Source organism: Ornithodoros turicata, chromosome 1 (assembly GCF_037126465.1).
Source record: "Ornithodoros turicata isolate Travis chromosome 1, ASM3712646v1, whole genome shotgun sequence".
Classification (NCBI taxonomy): Eukaryota; Metazoa; Arthropoda; class Arachnida; order Ixodida; family Argasidae; genus Ornithodoros; species Ornithodoros turicata.
Genome location: NC_088201.1, coordinates 132,880,914 through 132,887,069, shown reverse-complemented (window position 1 = coordinate 132,887,069; position 6,156 = coordinate 132,880,914). Strand labels below are relative to the sequence as shown.

Sequence of the window (6,156 nt, the reverse complement as noted above, 5' to 3'; positions counted from 1 at the left end):
TTGGTATCACAGTATCAAAAATGTTCAGCTAAATAAGGTGACTGTGTTAGGGAGTAACGTTGAGCTCTAATCTGTACATACTTTTTTTCAATGTTGTGCTATAGGTTTATTATTTTGATCACAGCAGAGGAACTTTTGTTGGATGATCCTCATACATGAAGGAAATTCCTTATTCTCTTACTTTCCATCACACGTGTGTGGAGCAGCAAGTACAATCTGTTTGCAAATGATCATACTGAGGTAATAAAACTGGACTCTGCAACAACCTTCAGAAACTATGCAAGGAATGGACCACATTAACTTTGTCCAATTATATTATGACCAAATGGATAGTATGTAGTCTTTCATGTTATGTGAGTTGTATGCCCATATATTGTAACAAAAGATCAGTCAAATGAAGGCAGTCTGACTGAGGTATGTAGATAATTTAAATAATGTCCATACATATGATGATCCGAGTGTTTTTGGCTCACTGACATGCATATACACTGACAGCATCCGCAACTAGAAGACATTACCAGAACCTAAGTGCTGTGAAGTAATATTTTATTTTACTGAATATATATCTTTTTTTCTTAACGGAAGCCCGCATTTGTTCGGGGCAATGTTTTTTGAACTAGCGTTCCTGATGGCGTTACCGTTGCTGGTAAATGTAAATTTTGTACGACGTAACTCCCCTGCACCAACACCTTAGCACCAACTGCTACACCAACTTAAAGAAATCAGCAACTAAATTATTGAATCACTGAAACGTCAATAAAAAAGTCGACGACGCCGACGAATCGTGCAGCGCAGCACTATAAACCATAGCTCCACAAACACAGAAGCACTTTGCACGTACTGTGGGCAGCAGATAGCAGATGTTTGTTTACTGCACATAACATTTTCCCACAAGCTACACAGCTGCAGCAGTAAAATGGAATCTGACGTGACTCAGGGATTTCAGAACCCTTCAAAAAATCTTGAAACTGCCCATGGTATCTCTTTGAAACCACTGAACAGGCAATGCGCTACATATTAGGCACACCTGTAGCTCAGTAGCAAAGGCACTGATAAAATGTTTGCAAAAAGAACAGCGATTTTCAACACATACATCACAAAATACGACACTCGTCGCCGCAACAACGATGGCGATTGCATAATGATGATGATGTTGGTGTAACTTCCGCTGGATTGGCATATGTGTTATTTAACATTTAACCTCCACCACCCAATTATAATGAACGGCCACAGAAATTAAAGTATTACAAAAAATAAGTACTCAATAAGCACGAGCTAAAGCAATGGCAATGACGCCTGCCCGTCTACCCAATCACCATCCATCATCCATCCATCCAACCAGTTCGAACCAGTTCAGTTTCAACGGTTGAAACTTCAAACTTTCCGGACGCGCAACGGGTAGCAGTTGGGGTCTTCGCGGCTGCATTCCACTGGTTGTTATACGAAAATCTTTCGAAGTTCTAATCTCCCGCGCGTTTTGTCTTGCAATTTTTGAGCATAGCGAGAACGTACGCCGTGCTGTCCAGTGATAAAAGCTGTTGAGCACAGCAGAGCTCCCAGAGTACTGTGGTGGACAACGTTTCTTTGTTCTCTGGCTTTCAAGTTTAAGGGGTGAGTTCACTCTTCATTAAAGTATGTGCCTGTTTCTGTGCACGAAATCGCATGTAGTAGAGATGCGTGGCATAATATTGGAATATCGTTTCCTTTATTTCGGCTTCGTATCACCGATTGAAGCATATTCGAAGTGTGGGTTGACCTGACTGCACTTGCATTCAAAGTAGTGATTAACGTTGTATGTTCGGCAGTACAACGTTTCATTAAGTGCCTTGGTTCGCCTTTGTGCTAAAACAAATACGGTATCACTAATTAACCATCGAGATTAACGAGTTTCGATGACTGTTGAAGTCTTGAGTAAACGAAAGTCGACAGTTACGGTTTGCAGGGCGGACATGCCGGAACATAAATGCTGGTTAGTTCATTGTCATGTCAGCCCGACTTCGGTTGTTGCATTTTTCGCTGGTAGTGAAACTACACACTGAAAATTTTGCGCAAGTACTTTTGTTTGCATATCATGGTTTCATAGCAACTGGGTTTTTCTTTTTATAGGTGCTTGGACTATCTTGCATCGGTGGATATGAAAATAGTGGTAACCTACCCTACGAAACAGCTGTTTGCACATAAGCTTAACAGTTCCCTGTGAGGTGAGGGGAAGCAGTTGTCACTGACGTGTGACTGTGTTGTCCTCCAATGTTCCTGATGTTCGATGTGCCCCCTAATCTTACTCTGGAGGGTGCCTCTTTAAATTTTTTGTCAACAAAGTATTGCAAATATAGTTGGTGGAAGACTCTAACTGCTTTCCATTTACATGGTTGTCTTGTGGTTAACGAAATCGAACTTTTTTTTCAGATGCTGTGAAAGTCAGCAGGGAAGTGCGATGTAGAAGAAACGACTGCCAGAAGCTTGCTAAGGAACCGCACAACCTGTGTGGGCAGCAGACAAAATATTCATCAAACGGTACAAAACTAGTATTTTTGTGCTTTGTCGTTTTGAGACATCCTTGGTATTGTATGGAGAACAGCTTGACTTTGTCATTCCGTCTTACTTCACCCACACAGCTATCTGGTAGTAGTGCAAGATTTGAGTTCCTAAAAGGTTTATTCACTGAACTCACCTCAGCGCCATACTATAGTTCCCGCAGTGTTTAGTCCTGGCATTTGTTTGCTGCATTATGCTTTTTAGGTGACTATTAACACCAAAAATATGGAAATTGCTCAGACATTTTACAAATCACAGAGCAACAAGTTTTAAACACCAGATATACGGTGAGTATAATGTGGGTAACAGCTTGACTGAAATCTACAATAGGGCCGATGGCAGCAAATCTGCCTGCTAGCGACAGTGGCGGTCTCCTGCGGATGACGTCATGTGAATAAACTTGTATACTACTTGTACGTACTTATAATATTTGACGTGGTGATACAGCTCTTGCTTTGTATTGTCTTTTATAATATACACAGTGTTTATTTTTATCCTGTACAGAAGCTTTGCACCAAAGTTATGAGAGCAGCACAGATGTTGTTTTAGCGTAATGGAGTGATGGAAGTGCTGCGCCAATCATGGAGTGCTTAGCAGTCGCCTGCTCGACCAGGTAAGGTCGTGTGTCACGAGAAAACGCCTGTCACATTGATGTACTTTCACAGCGAAAGCTGTTACATCCTCATTTCCCTGAGATCCTGGCAGCGTCCGCTAGAGCCCTGTGCAGATAAGATTTTTAGCATCCGCGTACACGTTATCCGATCCGCACCGTCGCATACACAACCGTTTAGATCCGCAAGTTTCGAAGGACGCGTAAACACAGCCGGAAGAATGTTGGTATAATTTCGGATGCCTCCATGCTCTCATGGAAGGACTCATGGCGACAAGCAAAGGTAACCCTTTCAACAAACGCGATATGGAGAGACTTCTGGAACGCTTCCACACCGGTGCTCGTGTGGACGCCAAAATGCCTTCTCTCCCGTCTTGGCCGTGCATGGTCAAAGGTGAACCCGGACATGCGCTCGCTGTCGGTGCGCAATACAAATAAATTGCTAGTAGAAAAATTATAGCATGCGGTATATCTGCATCCGACCTCGAGCCATCCGATCCGCACACCGCAGAAAGTGATAAATTCTCATCCGAATCCGCAAGTATCTTACGGATATCCGCTTCCATCCGCGGATGGTGCAGGGCTCTAGCGTCCACATCAGGTAGTGACGCGCAAACAGATTTTCAGCTGTTGCTGCAATTTGTGTTGTGTAGCTGTAACAGTTCTGTGATTTTTGTACGTGCAGCTTCTTTTCTTTGTGTCTCTCAGATCAGTGTTGATACAGCTTTTGCTCTTATGTGGCCAGACAAGCATCCCGTGAAAGAGTGTGCATAGCCACTAAACAAACTAGTTAGAACTAGCAGGCTACATAATGCTTTCTGACATGTTTTGTTCTATTTTCTAGCCACAGTGAGTCATTGGAGGCAGTGCTACAGCACCAACAATCACTCGTTGGAAGAAAGGAATGAGGTGGCCATCAACACCCTGCTGCCAGTTCAACACTCCTCAGTCAAAACACAAGACGCCTGCTTGGCGGCAAAGTCAATCCAGTTTTAGACAAGAGTTTTGTACCGTAGACTTCGTGTGTGGTTTACTGCGAATAAATGTTTATGCTGAGATCCGTGTTGCTATCAATTATATCATATTTCTGCATGAATGCATGCCAGGACGGTAGCAGGACTAGTCATGGTCTAAAGTAGGTCTAAAGGTGGCTAAAGTAGGGTACAGGAAATGTATAACCCTAGACCTGTCGCCTGAATGGAGGGATAAAATTGGTCTAGCTGTAGACTTCATGTCTAATACATGGTTAAGTGTCTGACCCTGTTCCAGACATCCAGGTCAAAAGAGTGTCTAAATCACGGCTAGGTACATAGACATCGGATGTCTAGGGCTAGATGGCTAGGTGGCGTAACGTTAGACGTGTTATTTGACGTCTAGTGGAGGGATACTAGACATTTGGTCTAATTGCGTAGACATTCTATAGACATTCCTTATCTCTTTTTTTAGACGTCATTTAGACGTTTACTAGCCCACCATGTGCTCCCTGGGAAACGACGAATTCCAGTCACAACATCGCACAGAGGTTGGTTCGCGAATGAGTTCGCAGCTGCTGCACTGTTTACTTATCGCGGAACGGTGGAACCCGGCTGTCCGCCATCTTCAAGCACAGATACGTGAAGCCGCGAGAAGCCGTAGCTGAAATCCACTGACAAGTACGAAGGCGCGTACACGTCACAATGCCCGTTCGGGCGCATCTAAGTAATAAAAATGGCTGCGCCCATGTGTGTTTCGGAATGAATTACCTATTTTTTTGACATGGTACTGTACCGAACTGAGAGAATGAAGGTGTATTTTGGGGAGAGCTGGATGTGGGCTTTCAGAATATCACAACAGTTTCGACTATTTGGGATATCGGCATAGCTGACCTTTAAAACTCTCTTTATAAAAAAGAAGAAAGGCATGACCCTCAGACCGAACCAGGGAACATGAAAGCTAGAATCGACATCTCCATCACTGAACCACCAGACCAGAATGTTGTCATCGTCAGAGACCAAAACGCAACCGCTTTGGAACGCACACTCAGCAGCCGTTACTTCTTTCGTCTTGTAAATATTATTATTATTATTATTATTATTATAACTTTATTTTTGTTCGGGTACCCAATACAACCACAAGGGTCAAAAAAAGAAAGGGTAAAAAAGAAAAAAAAGCCCTACTTTTATAATGAATCTTCACAATTCCCGAAAACAAGTTGAACGCGCCATTCTAGATTTGTAGAGCACATCCCTGAGAAGTCTAGTCAGCAAGAATCGAAACAGTAGTACTTTTCTGTGTCCTTAAAGAATATGAGAAAATGCCCTCTCGTCGAGCGTTGGGCGAGTTCGGCGGCCGCTTTTTCCTGTCATTCTCTCACTGTCAACCTTTAACAACACTGACATCCCAAAACATAGCGTCCTGGTCGATATCGTCGTTTTTCTTTTCTGGCAGAACGCACACACTTATCGAGCAGCAGAATCGGTGATTTTATTTTTGTTATCACCGTGGTACATTGGTAGTTTTATTGCGTGACAGTTGTCACATCAAATCGCGAACTGCCTTGGAAGGTGCTGAGCAGACCAAAGGAGATAATGACGGAAAGAAGATCAAAGACGGCATGTTCTATGATAACATAGACTGAGAAATGGCATCACTAATTCCCCTCACGCTTCCCAAGCAGCACAATGTACTGAAAGTCGAGTACAATAGGGGTGGACGGTATGTGTCTTATCGATGCTCCTTAGTTTCAAGAGTCTGTTCAAGGCCTTCCACCTACCCGTCCACCCCTATTGCACCCGACTTTCAGTACATTTTGCTGCTTGGGTTACTTCTGGCGACAAAGCGGGCTGTTCCATGATTTCAGGAACAGTTGAAAAGGGGTGACACCGAGACAGCGAGAGGAGAAATTGGCCGCAAAACCCGCACAATGCTCAATTATTTTGTATTTTCGCACATCTTTAATAGAGCGCAAAAAGGCGCTGTCGTGTCGGTTCTTGTGGGGTAGACCTTCCAGAGTTGTACTCTACATCTTTGCA

General features: G+C 43.4%; 1 long non-coding RNA gene across 1 annotated transcript; it reads left to right on the top strand.

Moving 5' to 3' along the window:
• Window positions 1–1,126: 1,126 nt before the first annotated feature.
• On the top strand, window positions 1,127–4,203 carry LOC135378606 (uncharacterized). Its single transcript, XR_010418494.1, has 5 exons — window positions 1,127–1,611; window positions 2,107–2,201; window positions 2,407–2,514; window positions 3,040–3,148; window positions 3,990–4,203. It is a non-coding gene; the product is annotated as an uncharacterized LOC135378606 (long non-coding RNA).
• Window positions 4,204–6,156: the final 1,953 nt, after the last annotated feature.